At 47.9% G+C, this 22,104-nt stretch overlaps 32 non-coding genes across 32 annotated transcripts; all 32 read right to left on the reverse strand.

Moving 5' to 3' along the window:
• Positions 1 to 347: 347 nt before the first annotated feature.
• Positions 348 to 420, reverse strand: Trnaf-gaa (transfer RNA phenylalanine (anticodon GAA)). The gene has a single exon. It is a non-coding gene; the product is annotated as a tRNA-Phe (tRNA).
• A 205-nt stretch (positions 421 to 625) lies between these two features.
• Trnaf-gaa (transfer RNA phenylalanine (anticodon GAA)) lies at positions 626 to 698 on the reverse strand. Its single transcript has one exon. It is a non-coding gene; the product is annotated as a tRNA-Phe (tRNA).
• A 205-nt stretch (positions 699 to 903) lies between these two features.
• On the reverse strand, positions 904 to 976 carry Trnaf-gaa (transfer RNA phenylalanine (anticodon GAA)). The gene has a single exon. It is a non-coding gene; the product is annotated as a tRNA-Phe (tRNA).
• A 205-nt stretch (positions 977 to 1,181) lies between these two features.
• Trnaf-gaa (transfer RNA phenylalanine (anticodon GAA)) lies at positions 1,182 to 1,254 on the reverse strand. The gene has a single exon. It is a non-coding gene; the product is annotated as a tRNA-Phe (tRNA).
• Positions 1,255 to 1,459: 205 nt separating this feature from the next.
• Trnaf-gaa (transfer RNA phenylalanine (anticodon GAA)) lies at positions 1,460 to 1,532 on the reverse strand. Its single transcript has one exon. It is a non-coding gene; the product is annotated as a tRNA-Phe (tRNA).
• Positions 1,533 to 1,737: 205 nt separating this feature from the next.
• Positions 1,738 to 1,810, reverse strand: Trnaf-gaa (transfer RNA phenylalanine (anticodon GAA)). The gene has a single exon. It is a non-coding gene; the product is annotated as a tRNA-Phe (tRNA).
• Positions 1,811 to 7,150: 5,340 nt separating this feature from the next.
• On the reverse strand, positions 7,151 to 7,223 carry Trnaf-gaa (transfer RNA phenylalanine (anticodon GAA)). The gene has a single exon. It is a non-coding gene; the product is annotated as a tRNA-Phe (tRNA).
• Positions 7,224 to 7,428: 205 nt separating this feature from the next.
• Trnaf-gaa (transfer RNA phenylalanine (anticodon GAA)) lies at positions 7,429 to 7,499 on the reverse strand. Its single transcript has one exon. It is a non-coding gene; the product is annotated as a tRNA-Phe (tRNA).
• A 205-nt stretch (positions 7,500 to 7,704) lies between these two features.
• Positions 7,705 to 7,777, reverse strand: Trnaf-gaa (transfer RNA phenylalanine (anticodon GAA)). Its single transcript has one exon. It is a non-coding gene; the product is annotated as a tRNA-Phe (tRNA).
• Positions 7,778 to 7,982: 205 nt separating this feature from the next.
• On the reverse strand, positions 7,983 to 8,055 carry Trnaf-aaa (transfer RNA phenylalanine (anticodon AAA)). Its single transcript has one exon. It is a non-coding gene; the product is annotated as a tRNA-Phe (tRNA).
• Positions 8,056 to 8,257: 202 nt separating this feature from the next.
• On the reverse strand, positions 8,258 to 8,330 carry Trnaf-aaa (transfer RNA phenylalanine (anticodon AAA)). The gene has a single exon. It is a non-coding gene; the product is annotated as a tRNA-Phe (tRNA).
• A 482-nt stretch (positions 8,331 to 8,812) lies between these two features.
• Positions 8,813 to 8,885, reverse strand: Trnaf-gaa (transfer RNA phenylalanine (anticodon GAA)). The gene has a single exon. It is a non-coding gene; the product is annotated as a tRNA-Phe (tRNA).
• A 2,422-nt stretch (positions 8,886 to 11,307) lies between these two features.
• Positions 11,308 to 11,380, reverse strand: Trnaf-gaa (transfer RNA phenylalanine (anticodon GAA)). The gene has a single exon. It is a non-coding gene; the product is annotated as a tRNA-Phe (tRNA).
• Positions 11,381 to 11,585: 205 nt separating this feature from the next.
• Positions 11,586 to 11,658, reverse strand: Trnaf-gaa (transfer RNA phenylalanine (anticodon GAA)). Its single transcript has one exon. It is a non-coding gene; the product is annotated as a tRNA-Phe (tRNA).
• Positions 11,659 to 11,863: 205 nt separating this feature from the next.
• Trnaf-gaa (transfer RNA phenylalanine (anticodon GAA)) lies at positions 11,864 to 11,936 on the reverse strand. The gene has a single exon. It is a non-coding gene; the product is annotated as a tRNA-Phe (tRNA).
• Positions 11,937 to 12,141: 205 nt separating this feature from the next.
• Trnaf-gaa (transfer RNA phenylalanine (anticodon GAA)) lies at positions 12,142 to 12,214 on the reverse strand. Its single transcript has one exon. It is a non-coding gene; the product is annotated as a tRNA-Phe (tRNA).
• Positions 12,215 to 12,419: 205 nt separating this feature from the next.
• On the reverse strand, positions 12,420 to 12,492 carry Trnaf-gaa (transfer RNA phenylalanine (anticodon GAA)). Its single transcript has one exon. It is a non-coding gene; the product is annotated as a tRNA-Phe (tRNA).
• A 205-nt stretch (positions 12,493 to 12,697) lies between these two features.
• Trnaf-gaa (transfer RNA phenylalanine (anticodon GAA)) lies at positions 12,698 to 12,770 on the reverse strand. The gene has a single exon. It is a non-coding gene; the product is annotated as a tRNA-Phe (tRNA).
• A 205-nt stretch (positions 12,771 to 12,975) lies between these two features.
• Positions 12,976 to 13,048, reverse strand: Trnaf-gaa (transfer RNA phenylalanine (anticodon GAA)). Its single transcript has one exon. It is a non-coding gene; the product is annotated as a tRNA-Phe (tRNA).
• Positions 13,049 to 13,253: 205 nt separating this feature from the next.
• On the reverse strand, positions 13,254 to 13,326 carry Trnaf-gaa (transfer RNA phenylalanine (anticodon GAA)). Its single transcript has one exon. It is a non-coding gene; the product is annotated as a tRNA-Phe (tRNA).
• A 205-nt stretch (positions 13,327 to 13,531) lies between these two features.
• On the reverse strand, positions 13,532 to 13,604 carry Trnaf-gaa (transfer RNA phenylalanine (anticodon GAA)). Its single transcript has one exon. It is a non-coding gene; the product is annotated as a tRNA-Phe (tRNA).
• A 205-nt stretch (positions 13,605 to 13,809) lies between these two features.
• Positions 13,810 to 13,882, reverse strand: Trnaf-gaa (transfer RNA phenylalanine (anticodon GAA)). The gene has a single exon. It is a non-coding gene; the product is annotated as a tRNA-Phe (tRNA).
• Positions 13,883 to 14,087: 205 nt separating this feature from the next.
• Trnaf-gaa (transfer RNA phenylalanine (anticodon GAA)) lies at positions 14,088 to 14,160 on the reverse strand. Its single transcript has one exon. It is a non-coding gene; the product is annotated as a tRNA-Phe (tRNA).
• Positions 14,161 to 14,365: 205 nt separating this feature from the next.
• Positions 14,366 to 14,438, reverse strand: Trnaf-gaa (transfer RNA phenylalanine (anticodon GAA)). Its single transcript has one exon. It is a non-coding gene; the product is annotated as a tRNA-Phe (tRNA).
• A 205-nt stretch (positions 14,439 to 14,643) lies between these two features.
• On the reverse strand, positions 14,644 to 14,716 carry Trnaf-gaa (transfer RNA phenylalanine (anticodon GAA)). Its single transcript has one exon. It is a non-coding gene; the product is annotated as a tRNA-Phe (tRNA).
• A 205-nt stretch (positions 14,717 to 14,921) lies between these two features.
• On the reverse strand, positions 14,922 to 14,994 carry Trnaf-gaa (transfer RNA phenylalanine (anticodon GAA)). The gene has a single exon. It is a non-coding gene; the product is annotated as a tRNA-Phe (tRNA).
• A 205-nt stretch (positions 14,995 to 15,199) lies between these two features.
• Positions 15,200 to 15,272, reverse strand: Trnaf-gaa (transfer RNA phenylalanine (anticodon GAA)). The gene has a single exon. It is a non-coding gene; the product is annotated as a tRNA-Phe (tRNA).
• Positions 15,273 to 15,477: 205 nt separating this feature from the next.
• Positions 15,478 to 15,550, reverse strand: Trnaf-gaa (transfer RNA phenylalanine (anticodon GAA)). Its single transcript has one exon. It is a non-coding gene; the product is annotated as a tRNA-Phe (tRNA).
• Positions 15,551 to 15,755: 205 nt separating this feature from the next.
• On the reverse strand, positions 15,756 to 15,828 carry Trnaf-gaa (transfer RNA phenylalanine (anticodon GAA)). The gene has a single exon. It is a non-coding gene; the product is annotated as a tRNA-Phe (tRNA).
• A 205-nt stretch (positions 15,829 to 16,033) lies between these two features.
• Trnaf-gaa (transfer RNA phenylalanine (anticodon GAA)) lies at positions 16,034 to 16,106 on the reverse strand. Its single transcript has one exon. It is a non-coding gene; the product is annotated as a tRNA-Phe (tRNA).
• Positions 16,107 to 17,347: 1,241 nt separating this feature from the next.
• On the reverse strand, positions 17,348 to 17,420 carry Trnaf-aaa (transfer RNA phenylalanine (anticodon AAA)). Its single transcript has one exon. It is a non-coding gene; the product is annotated as a tRNA-Phe (tRNA).
• A 482-nt stretch (positions 17,421 to 17,902) lies between these two features.
• Trnaf-gaa (transfer RNA phenylalanine (anticodon GAA)) lies at positions 17,903 to 17,975 on the reverse strand. Its single transcript has one exon. It is a non-coding gene; the product is annotated as a tRNA-Phe (tRNA).
• Positions 17,976 to 22,104: the final 4,129 nt, after the last annotated feature.

A 22,104-nucleotide genomic window follows, 5' to 3' on the forward strand; every position in this document is an offset into this window, starting at 1 on the left:
CCGCTCCTCCTCAGCAGACCGCGTGGTTAGCATCCAAACGTGATTCGTTTGATAGGCACCAAAAGCTGCAATATCTCCTGGATCCAGAATACTTTTGAGCACTTCCTTGAAATCGTCGCGCCGATAAGGCCGTCCTGACACATCTACGTGAAAAACAATAGTGTTCTCTCCAATTTCACCGGTTGGCAAGGTAGGCAGAATCACTGGATAGCCGTCGTTGCAGTTGACACCATTCCCATCCCGGCTAGCATGCACAAGTAGGAGGTTCGCACGAGTATCACGAGGCCGTTGCACCAACGTCGTTCTCTTCTGTGTAACATTTGGGGACAAAATAGAATCACAGCCAATGCCGAAACCCGGGATCGAACCAGGGACCTTTAGATCTTCAGTCTAACGCTCTCCCAACTGAGTTATTTCGGCTCGTTGTTCGGAGCTTCCTCGACATTATCCCTAGAAAAAAAAATTGTTATCCCACGCACCAGTTGTTGATTTTATCTGTTCTCTGTGCCGTGTGTTCAAACCGGAGCATGCACAAGTAGGAGGTTCGCACGAGTATCACAAGGCCGTTGCACCAACGTCGTTCTCTCCTGCGTAACATTTGGGGACAAAATAGAATCACAGCCAATGCCGAAACCCGGGATCGAACCAGGGACCTTTAGATCTTCAGTCTAACGCCTTCCCAACTGAGCTATTTCGGCTCGCTGTTCGGAGCTTCCTCGACATTATCCCTAAAAAAAGAAATTGTTATCCCACGCACCAGTTGTTGATTTTATCTGTTCTCTGTGCCGTGTGTTCAAACCGGATCATGCACAAGTAGGAGGTTCGCACGAGTATCACGAGGCCGTTGCACCAACGTCGTTCTCTTCTGTGTAACATTTGGGGACAAAATAGAATCACAGCCAATGCCGAAACCCGGGATCGAACCAGGGACCTTTAGATCTTCAGTCTAACGCTCTCCCAACTGAGTTATTTCGGCTCGTTGTTCGGAGCTTCCTCGACATTATCCCTAAAAAAAGAAATTGTTATCCCACGCACCAGTTGTTGATTTTATCTGTTCTCTGTACCGTGTGTTCAAACCGGAGCATGCACAAGTAGGAGGTTCGCACGAGTATCACGAGGCCGTTGCACCAACGTCGTTCTCTTCTGTGTAACATTTGGGGACAAAATAGAATCACAGCCAATGCCGAAACCCGCGATCGAACCAGGGACCTTTAGATCTTCAGTCTAACGCTCTCCCAACTGAGCTATTTCGGCTCGTTGTTCGGAGCTTCCTCGACATTATCCCTAAAAAAAGAAATTGTTACCCCACGCACCAGTTGTTGATTTTATCTGTTCTCTGTGCCGTGTGTTCAAACCGGAGCATGCACAAGTAGGAGGTTCGCACGAGTATCACGAGGCCGTTGCACCAACGTCGTTCTCTTCTGTGTAACATTTGGGGACAAAATAGAATCACAGCCAATGCCGAAACCCGGGATCGAACCAGGGACCTTTAGATCTTCAGTCTAACGCTCTCCCAACTGAGCTATTTCGGCTCGTTGTTCGGATCTTCCTCGACATTATCCCTAAAAAAAGAAATTGTTATCCCACGCACCAGTTGTTGATTTTATCTGTTCTCTGTGCCGTGTGTTCAAACCGGAGCATGCACAAGTAGGAGGTTCGCACGAGTATCACGAGACCGTTGCACCAACGTCGTTCTCTTCTGTGTAACATTTGGGGACAAAATAGAATCACAGCCAATGCCGAAACCCGGGATCGAACCAGGGACCTTTAGATCTTCAGTCTAACGCTCTCCCAACTGAGCTATTTCGGCTCGTTGTTCGGAGCTTCCTCGACATTATCCCTAGAAAAAGGAATTGTTATCGCACGCACCAGTTGTTGATTTTATCTGTTCTCTGTGCCGTGTGTTCAGACCGGAGCATGCACAAGTAGGAGGTTCGCACGAGTATCACGAGGCCGTTGCACCAACGTCGTTCTCTTCTGTGTAACATTTTGGGACAAGATGGAATCACAGCCAATGCCGAAACCCGGGATCGAACCAGGGACCTTTAGATCTTCAGTCTAACGCTCTTTTTTTTTATTATTACATTAAAATTTTCAACACGACACCATCTCTTTGGCGTCGTACACTTAAAAACACCTCACAAAGAGCAGTCCTTGTGGTCACTCCAGATGACTGTCACAGGAAAGTTATCAAGAAGTCCTCAACTTAATAAGGAGCCATGAGCTGTATGCAAGAGTCTCTGCTACTAAAATCGACGGGGCGGAGGAACACTCTCAGCTCTTCTGGGAATGAGTTGCACAATGTATCGCGCAAGTTGATTACACTGCGTAGGAGGTCGTCGTCGCCGACGCCGCGCTCCTGTAATACACTCACAGACCAGTTGATCTTAGTTACGAGCAGGACGAGCGGAATTCGCGGATGAGACCTGCCATTTGCAATGTCCATGCGATGAATCCACAGTACGTGCAGGCCAAGGAGGCACAGAAGGCTTAGGCCGACGCTGCACTCCGTTGCAACTTCAAGGAACTTCAGACGAATCCACGTGAGTTCCTCCTCGATACCAAAAGTTGTACGCAGAAAGCCCCAAAACTGTACAGCATTTCTGCATCCCAGGAAAGTGTGAGGCAGATCCTCATCCGCCGCGAAACACATGTCGCATTTGTTGGACCACGGAACCGTGAAGCCCTTCTTTATCAGCCATGACTTGACCGGCAGGGTCTCAGTGTGAAATAATGTAAAAAACCTCTGGGTACCTGTGGATACTGGCAGTTTCTTCACATTCTTAAGGACCATATCTTGCTCTCTCCCTGGATAGTTGCTTCGATACAACGGTGCAGGAAACAAACTGTTGATCATATCCCAGTACAACTTCTGACGCTTAACCGAGATTAGATACTCCCAGGAGAACATATCCTTCAAGAAGTTAACAGACTGAGCTACTTCCCTGTAGAAAGCGAGACCCATCTTACGCTTCGGAGGGTTCGCCGTCGTCACTGTGAATGCGGGTGTGAAGACACAGCCAAGCGTCTGAAAAGCCCACTGCAGGACACCGTGCTTCTTTTTCCGAAAGTAGAGAAAACGATGGACTAAAAGCTTGACAGCTACGTTGACCAATCCAAATCCACCCCCTTGTATGGAGTGGAATATGTTAGTTCTTCTCATCCTTTCCATTGGCGAGTTCCAGATGAAGACAGCGAAGATCCTATGCACGCGGTGCGCACATGATGCTGGACACGGTGTGACCTGGGCATGGTAGAAGAACACTGGATAGACTGCAGTATTGCAGATGAACGATCTCGTTAAGAAAGACGTGTTCCTTCCAGCCCACTTCAGGAGCGGAGCTCGAAGATGGTTGATATGTGGACTCCACTGTTCAGTCAGAGGCGTCGTGGGATCGAAGGTGATGCCGAGATACCTCTTGATCGTCTTGTCCCATGTGATTCCAGAGAAGTGCTCAGGCGCTGTATCCCAGGGCCCTAGCCAGGCTCCAGAGGTTTTCTCTAGGTTAATGCTGGCGCCGGACACTTCACAGAAGGTAGCGACGTGCTCGAGAATGAGTTCGACCTGATCCCTCGCAGAGAAGATGACCGCTATATCGTCCGCATAGGAGAGAACGCTCAAGTTACCCCCGTGCGTTTCAAGGCCTTTGATCCTCTTGTCGACCATGAGGTTCCTGCATAGCGGCTCTAAGTACAGCGCAAACAGAATAGGAGACAGGGGACAACCTTGCCGTACTGACTGCTTCACGGGGATAGGCGCGCTCGGGTTGCCGTTGATGAGTAGTGTAGCCGTTAGCTCTCTGTAGCACGTTTTTATCCAGCCCTCCATATAGTCGCCCACATCACACCACTTGAGGAGTGCAAAAAGAAAGCCATGTTGTACTCTGTCAAACGCGCGACTGAGATCGATCTGAAGTACCGCTAGCGCCTTTTGGAGTGCGTTTGCTACTTCACATACTGTGCGCATCAGGTGAAGATTCGTTACTAGTGAGCGGCCTTTAAAACCATAAGGTTGATGCGTCCCGACTACGGAAGACAGTCCTATCTCCAGGCGTCTTGCCAAGATCTCAGCAAGAACCTTGTATTCAGTGGACAGCAGACTGATCGGTCGGAAGTCGCTGACATCGGTAGCTTCACACGCCTTCTTTTTCTTCCTGATAAGGACTACATGGGCTTGCCTCATTGAAGGAGGGAGGAGCTTCCTTTTGTAGATGTCATCGAAAACGATTTTCAGGATGGGTGCTAGACGCTCGCTGAACAGCTTATAGAAGGCTGTCCCAATGCCATCAGGCCCCGGGGATTTCCTAGCTGGCAGCTTTTTGATGGCCCAGAGTACTTCTTCAACACTGATTTCTTCCTGCAATCTATCTTTAACTTCATCCGGAACCTTAGGAACTTGTGCGAATAGGCGTGTGTTCAGTTCATTCACTGGGTTTGACGAAGGCGCTAACAAATCTTTGTACACTTTAACAAAAGCTTCTTCAATTCCTTTGCTGTCACGTACTATGCCGTTACCAGTCTGTACTGCTGTGATGGCGTTCGTCGAAAAGTGTTTCCTCTCCAATGTCGCAAAAACTTTAGCAGGTCGTTCCTCTCTCTCAATTAGTTGAACTCTGCTGCGTATAACGGCTCCTGCGTACTCCCTGTTCAACAAGGTCCGCAGTTCATCTTTACAATGCCGAATGTCTTTTATAAATAGGCCGGGTGCACGTTCTTCTTCCCGAATTAGAAGCTTCAATGTGTCCACCAGGCATTTCTTCTGGTACTTCGCTCTCTGCCTCTGCAGTTGTCCAACGCTGATTGCGGCAGCCCTCAAACGGCACTTGAAGAGCTCCCATGAAACAGTGTCAATCTTTCCTGCAACAACATAGTCGTTCAACAGCTCTGACACCTGAGACCAAAAACCTTCGTCCTCCAGCAATGCTTCGTTGAACTTCCAAGGAGTGCTCCTTGGTGACTGCGTGGTTCTCTCAGGTGTCACAGCAAAAGTCAGAAGCACCATGCCGTGATCTGAATAGCTGGAGGGTTCGACGACATATCGGCTACCGGTGACATCGATCTCCGCAGACAGATATAGCCGGTCCAGTCGTGCATGCGAGCTTCCTTGCCAGTGCGTGAAACGGAAGGTGTTGTTCCGTATACCATTTGCTGCATCAACTAGGTTGTTCTCGTACAATAACTTGCTCAGTTCCGTTGATCCGGCGTCCTTCCACGATGTGTGTGAAGTTTTATCAGCAGACGACAAAACACAGTTAAAATCTCCCGCTAGCAGAACTTTGCCCGGGACATTCACAAATTCCCGCAAAAAGATAAAGAAGTCTTTCCTTTCACATGCTCCATTCGGTGCATATACTGAGATCACGCGTAATAGTTCCCCTTGGATTAGGCAATCAACGAAGCTGATGCGACCTTGGCAGTCATGGCCGATATCTGGAACGACCTTAATCTTCATGGATCGTTTCACAAACACCGCTGTGCCCGGGCTTCCCTGTATAGCTTGAGAATGAAAAACCTGATAAGACTGTTTGAAGAACTGAACGAGATCCTCCTCATTTCCGTCGGTATCAATCTTAGTCTCTTGCACAAACAAGATATCGATGTTTTTCGCTAATAACATGTCCAGAAGGTATTGCTTCCTTTTCCTGCTCATAGACTTCTGACGTTGAAAGTAGCAACTGTAATCTTCATGGTGAGGCAGCTTTTGGGTCTCTAGTAAGGTGACTGCCCTTATCTCGAGTGTCGTACGGAATATTGGGCACTGCCCATTTCTTGCGTTTGGTTCTAAAACTAGGCCGCTGCCTATTATCCGATTCCAAAGGGGTGTTATTCGGATCGCCCTCCATCTCTGACAACTCGGACTCCGTTGTGTCAGGGCGCCGGCTTAAAGTGTCCAGGTTAGCACCATGATTAGTAGGGGGTTCCTTTCTGTTGCTGGGTTCAGCGTTGCAGTTGGGATCGGTAGGTTGTGACTGGTGTTCTAAAGGGGTCACGGGCGCATCGGGCGTTGCTACGCCAGCCGGGGCACTTAAAATAGCATCGTCGCTAGCGTTGGTGGGCCCTGAAGGGATGTTCATTGCGTTAGCCGTTTCCTCCTGGTCCATGACGACGTCGGCATTGTCCTCCTGGACCGGGCGCGTCATCTGTGCGTAGGATCGAATACAATTTTCTGCGAGGTGTCCAAAACGACGACAGGTAGTGCACCTCGGGGTTTTGCAGTACTGCCTAATGTGGCCGACTTCTCTACACCGGAGACATAATCTTGGCCTCCCGGGAACAGACACGAGAACTTGGCTTCCACCCACTTTCATGAGATGTGGAATCCTCTCGGCAGAGACGTCATCATGTAACCTAAGCTTGACAACTCTCGTTGTTGTTTCTACATGCCCGAAAGTGTCGTCGCGCCATCTCTCGCGCTGCACATCAGATACCTTGCCGAAGCCCTGGAATGCCAGCTGAAGTTGGGAGTCGCTCACATGATAGGGTATCCAGAAGACTTTCACTGTCAGTTCCCTTTGGGACGGGTCAAGTAGTAGGCACCTCTTTCCTTTTACCACACACTCCTTATGTCGGAGTATCCTGTCCTTTGCATCCTGCGTGCTAGTCGTTAACAGCCAGACATGATTCATTAGGTACGCGCCGAACTGCGTGATATCTTGAGGATTGCCAAAGCTCTTTAAAGCAGGCTTAAAGTCTTCAATTCGATAGGGCCTACCGGTAATATCCGCATGCATAATGATGGCATTGCATCCAAGAGAATCCTTCGGTAGTACAGGAAGCACAATTCTGTAATCCTGAGGCACACTTGAAGCAGAAGATCCTTCTGTATCCAGGCTAGGGTTAGCCTTGTTTACCGCTTTAACCGAGCTCATGATACCACGTCCGAACTCGTTCGCAGCCGGAAGTAGAATCTTCAGTCTAACGCTCTCCCAACTGAGCTATTTCGGCTCGTTGTTCGGAGCTTCCTCGACATTATCCCTAGAAAAAGGAATTGTTATCGCACGCACCAGTTGTTGATTTTATCTGTTCTCTGTACCGTGTGTTCAAACCGGAGCATGCACAAGTAGGAGGTTCGCACGAGTATCACGAGGCCGTTGCACCAACGTCGTTCTCTTCTGTGTAACATTTGGGGACAAAATAAAATCACAGCCAATGCCGAAACCCGGGATCGAACCAGGGACCTTTAGATCTTCAGTCTAACGCTCACCCAACTGAGCTATTTCGTCTCGTTGTTCGGAGCTTCCTCGACATTATCCCTAGAAAAAGGAATTGTTATCGCACGCACCAGTTGTTGATCTTATCTGTTCTCTGTGCCGTGTGTTCAGACCGGAGCATGCACAAGTAGGAGGTTCGCATGAGTATCACGAGGCCCTTGCACCAACGTCGTTCTCTTCTGTGTAACATTTGGGAACAAAATAGAATCACAGCCAATGCCGAACCGGGATCGAACCAGGGACCTTTAGATCTTCAGTCTAACGCTCTCCCAACTGAGATATTTCGGCTCGTTGTTCGGAGCTTCCTCGACATTATCCCTAGAAAAAGAAATTGTTATCCCACGCACCAGTTGTTGATTTTATCTGTTCTCTGTGCCGTGTGTTCAAACCGGAGCATGCACAAGTAGGAGGTTCGCACGAGTATCACGAGGCCGTTGCACCAACGTCGTTCTCTTCTGTGTAACATTTGGGGACAAAATAGAATCACAGCCAATGCCCAAACCCGGGATCGAACCAGGGACCTTTAGATCTTCAGTCTAACGCTCTCCCAACTGAGCTATTTCGGCTCGTTGTTCAGAGCTTCCTCGACATTATCCCTAGAAAAAGAAATTGTTATCCCACGCACCAGTTGTTGATTTTATCTGTTCTCTGTGCCGTGTGTTCAAACCGGAGCATGCACAAGTAGGAGGTTCGCACGAGTATCACGAGGCCGTTGCACCAACGTCGTTCTCTTCTGTGTAACATTTGGGGACAAAATAGAATCACAGCCAATGCCGAAACCCGGGATCGAACCAGGGACCTTTAGATCTTTAGTCTAACGCTCTCCCAACCGAGCTATTTCGGCTCGTTGTATGGAGTTTCCTCGACATTATCACTAGGAAAAGCAATTGTTATCCCACGCACGAGTTGATTTTATCTGTTCTCTGTGCCGGGTGTTCAAACCGGGGCATGCACAAGTAGGAGGTTCGCTTGAGGATTGCGACGCCCTTGCACCAACGTCATTCTCTTCTATGTAACATTTTGGCACAAAATACAATCACAGCCAATGCCGAAACCCGGGATCGAACCAGGGACCTTTAGATCTTTAGTCTAACGCTCTCCCAACCGAGTTATTTCGGCTCGATGTTCGGAGCTTCTTCGACATTATCCCTAGAAAAACAAATTGTGATCGCACGCACCAGTTGTTGATCTTAACAGTTCTCTTTGCCGTGAGTTCAAATCGGAGCATGCACAAGTAGGAGGTTCGCACGAGTATCACAAGGCCTTTGCACCAACGTCGTTCTCTTCTGTGTAACATTTTGGGACAAAATACAATCACAGCCAATGCTGAAACCCGGGATCGAACCAGAAACCTTTACGTCTTCAGTCTAACGCTCTCCAACTGAGCTACTTCGGCTCGTTGTTCGGAGTTTCTTCGACATTATCACTAGGAAAATCAATTGTTATCCCACGCACCAGTTGTTGATTTTATCTGTTCTCTGTGCCGTGTGTTCAAACCGGAGCATGCACAACTAGGAGGTTCGCACGAGTATCACGAGGCCGTTGCACCAACGTCGTTCTCTTCTGTGTAACATTTGGGGACAAAATAGAATCCCAGTCAATGCCGAAACCGGGGATCGAACCAGGGACCTTTAGATCTTCAGTCTAACGCCCCCCCAACTGAGCTATTTCGGCTCTTTGTTCGGAGCTTCCTCGACATTATCCCTAGAAAAAGAAATTGTTATCCCACGCACCAGTTGTTGATTTTATCTGTTCTCTGTGTTCAAACCGGAGCATGCACAAGTATAGGAGGTTCGCACGAGTATCACGAGGCCGTTGCACCAACGTCGTTCTCTTCTGTGTAACATTTGGGGACAAAATAGAATCACAGCCAATGCCGAAACCCGGGATCGAACCAGGGACCTTTAGATCTTCAGTCTAACACTCTCCCAACTGAGCTTTTATTGTGTTAAAAGTGGATTATTTACAGATCACGTCACGACAACGCTTTGCTGGCGCCTACTTTGGCACCACGTCATCCTTGAGTGTAAACCTTCACGAGATGTACCAAAGCAAGGTGTCACCGGCACTGACTGGGTGTATGGAGAAGTATACAGGATGTACGGCAACTTCAGCAGGACATACAGGGCACATGTAACATCTACAAAAGTCACACGGCTTGTGACTAAAACAAGGAAGAATAACCAACATATACGATAAACAGTCACGTCTGACAGTGAATGTGGGCCCACATCAGAAAATCGTTACTAGCTGTTGAAGCAATCTAAACTGAACACAAAGACAGCATGATTTCAGTCCTCGCATCACCTCCACCGCATATAGTGATCTAGGTGTCCTCGTACAGCGACCAAGTTAGACCGCGTAGTTGACTATGCAAGAACCAACACTACCTCAGGAAGGATTGTTGCATGCACTCTCAAAGAACATTGTCCAAAACACCTCTTACGGTACTGGCAGCATGTTGTGCAGCGCATACGAAGCACTTTGATGAAACGACACTGGCTTTAGATATTTTTCTAGCTCCTTGGGGAAAGCGTTCCTCAATGTATCCCGCGTATTCGTTGTTCTTCGCAACAGCTCACCGTCTGGCGCACCTTGCTCTTTGAGGGCACTGACCGACCAATCCAATTTCGCAGCAAGTAAAACTAGAGGAATCCGTGGTGGTGTCTTGCAGTCGGCAACATCCATCCTGTGTTGCCACAAAGCATGTAGCCCACAGATATAGAGGAGCCTCAAGGAAGGACCCTTGTCCTCACGGACGTCCAAGAACTTCAAACGGATCCAAGTTATGTCTTCTTCGATGTCAAACACTGCCCTGAGAAATCCCCAAAACTGTATTGCATTCCTGCATCCGATGAAGGTGTGGATCAAGGTTTCTTGCCCTGCGAAGCACATGTCACAGGTACTGCCGCGTGGTACCGGGAAGCCTTTACCTGCGAGCCAGGTTTTCACTGGTAGTGTATCCGTGTGAAACAACGTGAAGAACCTTTGCGTACCAGTAGGAACAGGTAGTGTCTTCATCACTTTCAGAACCTTGTCATTCCCTCGTCCTGGGTATAGACTTCGATATAATGGCACCGGAAATAAGATGCTGATAAGGTCCCAGTACAATGTGCGCCTCTTAACTGTGATTAGGTAGTCCCAGGAGAACCTGCTCGTCAGGAATGTCACGGATTCAGCCACTTCCTTGTAGAATGTAAGGGTCCTCTTGCGCATAGGTGACATCCCTGTCGTTACTGTGAAGGCTGGCATGAAAACGGAACCCAGCACTTGTAGGGCCCATTCCAAGACATTGTGCTTTCTCTGGCGAAAGTAGAAAAAACGGTGAACGACTACTTTAACTGCCACGTTGATCAGTCCGAATCCGCCGTTCTCAACACTATGAAAGATGTTCGTTCTTCTCATTCTTTCCAATGGCGAGTTCCAGATAAAAGTAGCGAAAATCCTATGTACTCGGTGCGCGCTGGAAGCAGGGCATGGGGTAACCTGTGCACGGTAGAAGAAAATGGGGTACACAGACGTATTACAAACGTATGCTCTCGTTAAGTAAGATATGTTCCTGCCGGACCACTTGAAGATCGGGCCTCGAAGATGATCCACATGAGGACGCCACTGCTCGGTGATTGGCTTAGCTGACGCGAAGGCAATGCCGAGGTATCTGCTCACCATCTTGTCCCACTTGATCCCGAGAAACCACTCTGGTGTGACATCCCAAGGCCCCAACCAGGAACCAGACGTCTTATCTAAGTTAATGGAGGCACCAGATTCTTTGCAGAACATTTCGACGTGTTTCAGTATGACAGGCACTTGCTCTATTGCAGAGAAGATGATCGCAATATCGTCCGCGTAGGCCAGTACACCCAGATTCTCTCCCAACTGAGCTATTTCGGCTCGTTGTTCGGAGCTTCCTCGACATTATCCCTAAAAAAAGAAATTGTTATCCCACGCACCAGTTGTTGATTTTATCTGTTCTCTGTACCGTGTGTTCAAACCGGAGCATGCACAAGTAGGAGGTTCGCACGAGTATCACGAGGCCGTTGCACCAACGTCGTTCTCTTCTGTGTAACATTTGGGGACAAAATAGAATCACAGCCAATGCCGAAACCCAGGATCGAACCAGGGACCTTTAGATCTTCAGTCTAACGTTCTCCCAACTGAGCTATTTCGGCTCGTTGATGGGAGCTTCCTCGACATTATCCCTAAAAAAAGAAATTGTTATCCCACGCACCAGTTGTTGATTTTATCTGTTCTCTGTGCCGCGTGTTCAAACCGGAGCATGCACAAGTAGGAGGTTCGCACGAGTATCACGAGGCCGTTGCACCAACGTCGTTCTCTTCTGTGTAACATTTGGGGACAAAATAGAATCACAGCCAATGCCGAAACCCGGGATCGAACCAGGGACCTTTAGATCTTCAGTCTAACGCTCTCCCAACTGAGCTATTTCGGCTCGTTGTTCGGAGCTTCCTCGACATTATCCCTAAAAAAAGAAATTGTTATCCCACGCACCAGTTGTTGATTTTATCTGTTCTCTGTGCCGTGTGTTCAAACCGGAGCATGCACAAGTAGGAGGTTCGCACGAGTATCACGAGGCCGTTGCACCAACGTCGTTCTCTTCTGTGTAACATTTGGGGACAAAATAGAATCACAGCCAATGCCGAAACCCGGGATCGAACCAGGGACCTTTAGATCTTCAGTCTAACGCTCTCCCAACTGAGCTACTTCGGCTCGTTGTTCGGAGCTTCCTCGACATTATCCCTAAAAAAAGAAATTGTTATCCCACGCACCAGTTGTTGATTTTATCTGTTCTCTGTACCGTGTGTTCAAACCGGAGCATGCACAAGTAGGAGGTTCGCACGAGTATCACGAGGCCGTTGCACCAACGTCGTTCTCTTCTGTGTAACATTTGGGGACAAAATAGAATCATAGCCAATGCCGAAACCCGGGATCGAACCAGGGACCTTTAGATCTTCAGTCTAACGCTCACCCAACTGAGCTATTTCGGCTCGCTGTTCGGAGCTTCCTCGACATTATCCCTAGAAAAAGGAATTGTTATCGCACGCACCAGTTGTTGATCTTATCTGTTCTCTGTGCCGTGTGTTCAGACCGGAGCATGCACAAGTAGGAGGTTCGCATGAGTATCACGAGGCCCTTGCACCAACGTCGTTCTCTTCTGTGTAACATTTGGGGACAAAATAGAATCACAGCCAATGCCGAAACCCGGGATCGAACCAGGGACCTTTAGATCTTCAGTCTAACGCTCTCCCAACTGAGCTATTTCGGCTCGTTGTTCGGAGCTTCCTCGACATTATCCCTAAAAAAAGAAATTGTTATCCCACGCACCAGTTGTTGATTTTATCTGTTCTCTGTGCCGTGTGTTCAAACCGGAGCATGCACAAGTAGGAGGTTCGCACGAGTATCACGAGGCCGTTGCACCAACGTCGTTCTCTTCTGTGTAACATTTGGGGACAAAATAGAATCACAGCCAATGCCGAAACCCGGGATCGAACCAGGGACCTTTAGATCTTCAGTCTAACGCTCTCCCAACTGAGCTACTTCGGCTCGTTGTTCGGAGCTTCCTCGACATTATCCCTAAAAAAAGAAATTGTTATCCCACGCACCAGTTGTTGATTTTATCTGTTCTCTGTACCGTGTGTTCAAACCGGAGCATGCACAAGTAGGAGGTTCGCACGAGTATCACGAGGCCGTTGCACCAACGTCGTTCTCTTCTGTGTAACATTTGGGGACAAAATAGAATCATAGCCAATGCCGAAACCCGGGATCGAACCAGGGACCTTTAGATCTTCAGTCTAACGCTCACCCAACTGAGCTATTTCGGCTCGTTGTTCGGAGCTTCCTCGACATTATCCCTAGAAAAAGGAATTGTTATCGCACGCACCAGTTGTTGATCTTATCTGTTCTCTGTGCCGTGTGTTCAGACCGGAGCATGCACAAGTAGGAGGTTCGCATGAGTATCACGAGGCCCTTGCACCAACGTCGTTCTCTTCTGTGTAACATTTGGGGACAAAATAGAATCACAGCCAATGCCGAAACCCGGGATCGAACCAGGGACCTTTAGATCTTCAGTCTAACGCTCTCCCAACTGAGCTATTTCGGCTCGTTGTTCGGAGCTTCCTCGACATTATCCCTAAAAAAAGAAATTGTTATCCCACGCACCAGTTGTTGATTTTATCTGTTCTCTGTGCCGTGTGTTCAAACCGGAGCATGCACAAGTAGGAGGTTCGCATGAGTATCACGAGGCCCTTGCACCAACGTCGTTCTCTTCTGTGTAACATTTGGGGACAAAATAGAATCACAGCCAATGCCGAAACCCGGGATCGAACCAGGGACCTTTAGATCTTCAGTCTAACGCTCTCCCAACTGAGCTATTTCGGCTCGTTGTTCGGAGCTTCCTCGACATTATCCCTAAAAAAAGAAATTGTTATCCCACGCACCAGTTGTTGATTTTATCTGTTCTCTGTACCGTGTGTTCAAACCGGAGCATGCACAAGTAGGAGGTTCGCACGAGTATCACGAGGCCGTTGCACCAACGTCGTTCTCTTCTGTGTAACATTTGGGGACAAAATAGAATCATAGCCAATGCCGAAACCCGGGATCGAACCAGGCACCTTTAGATCTTCAGTCTAACGCTCACCCAACTGAGCTATTTCGGCTCGTTGTTCGGAGCTTCCTCGACATTATCCCTAGAAAAAGGAATTGTTATCGCACGCACCAGTTGTTGATCTTATCTGTTCTCTGTGCCGCGTGTTCAGACCGGAGCATGCACAAGTAGGAGGTTCGCATGAGTATCACGAGGCCCTTGCACCAACGTCGTTCTCTTCTGTGTAACATTTGGGGACAAAATAGAATCACAGCCAATGCCGAAACCCGGGATCGAACCAGGGACCTTTAGATCTTCAGTCTAACGCTCTCCCAACTGAGCTATTTCGGCTCGTTGTTCGGAGCTTCCTCGACATTATCCCTAAAAAAAGAAATTGTTATCCCACGCACCAGTTGTTGATTTTATCTGTTCTCTGTGCCGTGTGTTCAAACCGGAGCATGCACAAGTAGGAGGTTCGCATGAGTATCACGAGGCCGTTGCACCAACGTCGTTCTCTTCTGTGTAACATTTGGGGACAAAATAGAATCACAGCCAATGCCGAAACCCGGGATCGAACCAGGGACCTTTAGATCTTCAGTCTAACGCTCTCCCAACTGAGCTATTTCGGCTCGTTGTTCGGAGCTTCCTCGACATTATCCCTAAAAAAAGAAATTGTTATCCCACGCACCAGTTGTTGATTTTATCTGTTCTCTGTACCGTGTGTTCAAACCGGAGCATGCACAAGTAGGAGGTTCGCACGAGTATCACGAGGCCGTTGCACCAACGTCGTTCTCTTCTGTGTAACATTTGGGGACAAAATACAATCACAGCCAATGCCGAAACCCGGGATCGAACCAGGGACCTTTAGATCTTCAGTCTAACGCTCACCCAACTGAGCTATTTCGGCTCGTTGTTAGGAGCTTCCTCGACATTATCCCTAGAAAAAGGAATTGTTATCGCACGCACCAGTTGTTGATCTTATCTGTTCTCTGTGCCGTGTGTTCAGACCGGAGCATGCACAAGTAGGAGGTTCGCATGAGTATCACGAGGCCCTTGCACCAACGTCGTTCTCTTCTGTGTAACATTTGGGGACAAAATAGAATCACAGCCAATGCCGAAACCCGGGATCGAACCAGGGATCTTTAGATCTTCAGTCTAACGCTCTCCCAACTGAGCTATTTCGGCTCGTTGTTCGGAGCTTCCTCGACATTATCCCTAAAAAAAGAAATTGTTATCCCACGCACCAGTTGTTGATTTTATCTGTTCTCTGTGCCGTGTGTTCAAACCGGAGCATGCACAAGTAGGAGGTTCGCACGAGTATCACGAGGCCCTTGCACCAACGTCGTTCTCTTCTGTGTAACATTTGGGGACAAAATAGAATCACAGCCAATGCCGAAACCCGGGATCGAACCAGGGACCTTTAGATCTTCAGTCTAACGCTCTCCCAACTGAGCTATTTCGGCTCGTTGTTCGGAGCTTCCTCGACATTATCCCTAAAAAAAGAAATTGTTATCCCACGCACCAGTTGTTGATTTTATCTGTTCTCTGTGCCGTGTGTTCAAACCGGAGCATGCACAAGTAGGAGGTTCGCACGAGTATCACGAGGCCCTTGCACCAACGTCGTTCTCTTCTGTGTAACATTTGGGGACGAAATAGAATCACAGCCAATGCCGAAACCCGGGATCGAACCAGGGACCTTTAGATCTTCAGTCTAACGCTCTCCCAACTGAGCTATTTCGGCTCGTTGTTCGGAGCTTCCTCGACATTATCCCTAAAAAAAGAAATTGTTATCCCACGCACCAGTTGTTGATTTTATCTGTTCTCTGTGCCGTGTGTTCAAACCGGAGCATGCACAAGTAGGAGGTTCGCACGAGTATCACGAGGCCGTTGCACCAACGTCGTTCTCTTCTGTGTAACATTTGGGGACAAAATAGAATCGCAGCCAATGCCGAAACCCGGGATCGAACCAGGGACCTTTAGATCTTCAGTCTAACGCTTACCCAACTGAGCTATTTCGGCTCGTTGTTCGGAGCTTCCTCGACATTATCCCTAGAAAAAGGAATTGTTATCGCACGCACCAGTTGTTGATCTTATCTGTTCTCTGTGCCGTGTGTTCAGACCGGAGCATGCACAAGTAGGAGGTTCGCATGAGTATCACGAGGCCGTTGCACCAACGTCGTTCTCTTCTGTGTAACATTTGGGGACAAAATAGAATCACAGTCAATGCCGAAACCCGGGATCGAACCAGGGACCTTTAGATCTTCAGTCTAACGCTCTCCCAACTGAGCTATTTCGGCTTTTTTTTTTTTTCACCAGGTAATAACGTTTATTTACAAACATTAAAATAAGCTATGACTGTACAGTGTTAATGAGTGATGTATGATGAATGAATGATGCACACCTTAGCATCCAAATACACAGGATACAAAAAAATACATGGTACACAACACACAGGTTACACAGGTCACATACAGAGAGTAAAAATTTACATACATACACAGGATAGAAAAAAATACATGGTACACAACGCACAGGTTAAACACGTCCCACACAGAGCGTAATAATTTACATAGTGGACAGCGATTCACACAGATGCTCTAACCACGGTGGTGCTTCCAAATGCTGCATGCAGCATAGCTTCAGCTGCGTTATTTCTACTTTAAAATACTGCATGGGCGACGCCAATGGCTCTTCATTTCTGTCTGCCATACGCAGCTTCCACAAGCAATACATAGCTATCAACATGATAATATCGTAGCGTATATCTTCATTCGGATGTAATGGTAGGAATCTGATTGTATGTGGATTCAGAGAGAGGCGTTTATTCAGTACTTTAATCTGTATGTCGTCCCAGAAAAACTGTGCTTCCGTACAATCAAGAAAGATGTGGTCAACGGTTTCAGGGACTTTGCAAAACCTGCAGTTGGCAGACCATGGAACATATATGCCTTTCTGTTCCAACCATGCTTTCACAGAGAGCGTTGATGTATGAAGCTTGAAAAAGAATGTTTTCATATTCGGCTTTATGTGCATGCGTTTGACCCTGTGTAAAACGTCCGCTCCAGGCCACTCAGACGGAATTTGCCTGTAAATTGGCACGGGAAACAAGGTATCTATCAAATGGGCTGCCAACACTTTCTTTGAAACCAAAAAGAGGTAATCTGGGGTAAACCTGACTTTTAGAAAGTTGACGCAGTCCACGACCTCCTGATAAAACCCTGTCAACTGCAAGTCTTGCTCGTGGAAGCCAACATATATATCAGGCATATAGTTGTAGGCTACTGCTCTCTTCACGGCGTCTAATAGGGGGTGCACAGACTGAGCTATTTCGGCTCGTTGTTCGGAGCTTCCTCGACATTATCCCTAAAAAAAGAAATTGTTATCCCACGCACCAGTTGTTGATTTTATCTGTTCTCTGTGCCGTGTGTTCAAACCGGAGCATGCACAAGTAGGAGGTTCGCATGAGTATCACGAGGCCCTTGCACCAACGTCGTTCTCTTCTGTGTAACATTTTGGGACAAGATGGAATCACAGCCAATGCCGAAACCCGGGATCGAACCAGGGACCTTTAGATCTTTAGTCTAACGCTCTCCCAACCGAGTTGTTTCGGCTCGATGTTCGGAGCTTCTTCGACATTATCCCTAGAAAAACAAATTGTGATCGCACGCACCAGTTGTTGATCTTAACAGTTCTCTTTGCCGTGAGTTCAAACCGGAGCATGCACAAGTAGGTGGTTCGCACGAGTATCACGAGGCCTTTGCACCAACGTCGTTCTCTTCTGTGTAACATTTTGGGACAAAATACAATCACAGCCAATGCTGAAACCCGGGATCGAACCAGAAACCTTTACGTCTTCAGTCTAACGCTCTCCAACTGAGCTACTTCGGCTCGTTGTTCGGAGTTTCTTCGACATTATCACTAGGAAAATCAATTGTTATCCCACGCACCAGTTGTTGATTTTATCTGTTCTCTGTGCCGTGTGTTCAAACCGGAGCATGCACAAGTAGGAGGTTCGCACGAGTATCACGAGGCCGTTGCACCAACGTCGTTCTCTTCTGTGTAACATTTGGGGACAAAATAGAATCCCAGTCAATGCCGAAACCGGGGATCGAACCAGGGACCTTTAGATCTTCAGTCTAACGCCCCCCCAACTGAGCTATTTCGGCTTGTTGTTCGGAGCTTCCTCGACATTATCCCTAGAAAAAGAAATTGTTATCCCACGCACCAGTTGTTGATTTTATCTGTTCTCTGTGTTCAAACCGGAGCATGCACAAGTATAGGAGGTTCGCACGAGTATCACGAGGCCGTTGCACCAACGTCGTTCTCTTCTGTGTAACATTTGGGGACCAAATAGAATCACAGCCAATGCCGAAACCCGGGATCGAACCAGAAACCTTTACGTCTTCAGTCTAACGCTCTCCAACTGAGCTACTTTTTTTTTTTTTTCTTTTCCACCTTTTATTAACAAAACACACAAGTGCACACAACTCAGGTACGTCACACGGTCGCAACGCCGTGGGCTATTACAAAACGTCTAAAGAGGAAACTGAAGACCTTTTGAATTTGTACATACGATTTTACAAGTACGTAAGGGCATCAGACAATGTTTCTAACCAATCTGGCAGCTCTAAACATCGCATAAGGCACAGCTTAAGTTGGGATATTTCTATCTTAAAGTATTTCATAGGAGGCATTAACGGTTCTTCGTTCCTGTCAGCCATACGAAGTTTCCACAGACAGTACAAGGCTATAAGCATGACAATATCGTACCTGACTGTTTCCCTCGGGTGTAATGGGAGAAACCGTATGGTGTGTGGGTTAAGCCGAAGTCGAGTTTTGAAAACTTTATACTGGAGATCGTCCCAGAAGAACTGGGCTTCTGTGCAGTCTAAGAAAAGGTGATCATGCGTTTCAGGAACTTTGCAGAACCTGCAGTCTGCCGACCAGGGCACGTATATGCCCTTCTGCGCGAGCCATGCCTTGACAGGTAGTGTTGACGTATGAAGTTTGTAAAAGAATGTCTTCATGTTTGGTTTGATTGGCATCCTTTGGACTCGAACCAAAACATCCCTGCCTGGCCAAGTGGGTGGAATATCTCGATAGACAGGCACAGGGAACAATGTATCGATCAAGTGGGCCGCCAGCGTTTTCTTGTTGACAGACAAGAGGTATTCAAGGGTAAACCTGGCTTTCAAAAACTGCATGCACTCAACGAGCTCCTTGAAAAAGCCTGTTAACCGCATCGTTCCCTCTGTGAACGTGACGTGTAACTCCGGGATGTAATTATATGTAAGGATGCGTTTTACTCCCTCGAGAACTGGATGCAGCTCCTCACGAATGAACCAGAGTCTCATGACCAGTTGTTTGACAAAGAGGTGCTGTAGGCCGAGGCCTCCATCACGAAGTTTTCGAAAAAGATAGTCGCGACGCATCCTCTCAAATGTAGAGCACCAGATTGTGGTGGCAAAAATCCTGTGACAGGCGTGCACTACTTTGCGCGGGCATTGCAAGACTTGCAAAAGGTAAACCAGTTTAGCAGCTAGAAACACGTTGCATACTGTCGCTCGCTGAAAAATTGAAAGGTCTTTCTTCCTCCAGATGAAAGCGTGTTTCCTTATGTTGTCGAGCCTCTGGGACCACATTCTACTCGGGTTCCTGGTTTCTTGCAACGGGACACCAAGATAACGAGGGTTTTGTTCCTGCCACGGAATTCCGCAAAAAGCTCCAGGTGTTGTCGCCCAGTGGCCGCACCAAACGCCTAAGGACTTCTCTTTGTTTACACGCGCTCCAGACGCTTGGCCAAACAAATCAACTTGTTCCATGACATTCACTACGCTAGGTTTGTCCTTGACAAGGAATGCAAGATCATCAGCATATGCGGCCACCTTGATCACAGTACCGGCCAGTTCGAACCCGTGGATATCATTCAGACGGATGACTCGCCGACACAGCGGCTCCAGGTACAAGTCAAAGAGCAGTGGTGACAGGGGACAGCCCTGTCGAACCGAGGATCGCAGCATTATCGGTGCGGCAAGAGTGTTGTTAATGATGAGGCTCGTGGCAACTTGCTCGTAACAAAGCTTGATGCGGCCGACAAAGCGAGCTCCCACGTTGACGTATTCCAGCAACGCAAACAAATATGTGTGACATACGCGGTCAAAAGCCTTAGAAAGGTCCAGCTGCAACATGGCCACATGGTCCCCCTCGTACCGACACCAATCCAGAATGGTACGCACCACATGGATATTCGTCAGTATAGTCCTACCCCTTATTCCGCACGTTTGGTGATCACCTATCAATTGAGGTAACACAAGTTGTAGTCGAGCAGCCATAACTTTGGCGTATATTTTGTAATCGACATTGCATAGGGTAATTGGCCTGTAATCAGTAACCTTTGCCGTCGAACCTTCTGCAACTTTTTTAGGAACCAGCACGGTGTGCGATCGCCGGAAACTGCCGGAAAAAATCCCGTTTTCTTCAGCCTCGGCGTATACATCCAGCAAAATAGGCACGAGATAAGCGGAAAACTTCTTGTAGAACTCGGCACATAGACCGTCCGGTCCAGGGGAACGATTTAAGTTCAGTGATGCAATTGCGTCGCTGATTTCTTGTTCTGTGAGCGGCGACGCTAACACTTCTTTATCCGGTTCCCCGAGCTTAGGCATTTCAGAGAGGAAAGCCTGGATACAACCCTGGTTGGCAGTGATAGCTGCCGTCCCAAACAAACTTGTGTAATATTGCACAAAATGGGTCTTTATGTCCTCGAGGTCAGTCACCACTTTCCCCTCACTTTCCAAGCACGTGATGAGCCGACCACCCGTGTGCTTACGCTCCTCTGCGATACTGCTTTTCGTGGGAACTTCACCAGCAAGGAATCGTTTGGATCTGGACCTAACTCTTGCGCCTTCGTACCTGTTATGGTCGAGGAGTTCTAGACGAAGCTTAATGTCGCTTATCTCCTCTAAATACGATCCAGGGTTTCCTGCTTCCAACTGCAGTAGAGCTTGGTACGCCTCTTTCAACTTGTTCTCTTCATACATGCGTTGATAGGACAATACGTTACTTCGCTCAATTGCAAATGATCTGACCTCCTGCTTAAAGTACTCCCATTGCGCCGCCCCACATCTCGTGTCAGAGCTGACGTTGGCCAGCCTATCCACAACATATTCCACAAACGGCACGTCATCAAGGAGCATTGCATTCATTTTCCACAACTTCCAAGACCTTGAATCGCCCACGCCGCGAGCTCGATTTCCGACGGTGACGATCACGAGGCAGTGATCAGTAAAGTACACCGGATGAACTTCATACCGAGACACATCTTTGCGCTGATTTTGGCCTCGGGAAAAATATATCCGATCCAACCTTGCATGTGAGCTGCCCTGAAAGTGTGTGTACTTGACGGTTGCCTGCGTACTGAGCTCAGCAGCGTCCCTAAAACCGTATGCCTCTACTATGCGTTTAAGGCACTCAGCACTAGGGTCTTCTATCCCCCGGGGCGTGCTGCGGTCATTCGCTGACAGAACACAATTAAAATCCCCTAAGAAAACCATGTTACAATTTGCGTTGAAGTATTGCTCCGATGATTCAAAGAACGCACACCGCTGATTTACGTCGTTAGGCGCATAAACAACTAAAATCCTCCAAAGCTCTCCTTCAATGAGGGCATCAAGCATAGCTGCCCTACCCTCACTGTCTACCGCATGGTACACACAAGTATAGGAAAGACGCTTTCGTACGAAAAGCATAACTCCAGCCGAGTGACCAACAGCGCGGCTTACAACAACGTCATACTGATCCATGAAATATTGGGACAGCATTTGCTCGATGCCCTGTTCCGTACCCATCTTAGTCTCCTGGGCAGCGAAAACGTCGATTCGCGGGTAGCTGTCAAGGAGACGCTTCAGCTGATATTGTTTCTTTCTCGCGCTTAGCCCTCGCACGTTAAGGGTTGCAGCTACTTCGGCTCGTTGTTCGGAGTTTCTTCGACATTATCACTAGGAAAATCAATTGTTATCCCACGCACCAGTTGTTGATTTTATCTGTTCTCTGTGCCGTGTGTTCAAACCGGATCATGCACAAGTAGGAGGTTCGCACGAGTATCACGAGGCCGTTGCACCAACGTCGTTCTCTTCTGTGTAACATTTTGGGACAAAATACAATCACAGCCAATGCTGAAACCCGGGATCGAGCCAGAAACCTTTACGTCTTCAGTCTAACGCTCTCCAACTGAGCTACTTCGGCTCGTTGTTCGGAGTTTCTTCGACATTATCACTAGGAAAATCAATTGTTATC

This window comes from Ornithodoros turicata, chromosome 2 (genome assembly GCF_037126465.1).
Source record: "Ornithodoros turicata isolate Travis chromosome 2, ASM3712646v1, whole genome shotgun sequence".
NCBI classification, from domain to species: domain Eukaryota; kingdom Metazoa; phylum Arthropoda; class Arachnida; order Ixodida; family Argasidae; genus Ornithodoros; species Ornithodoros turicata.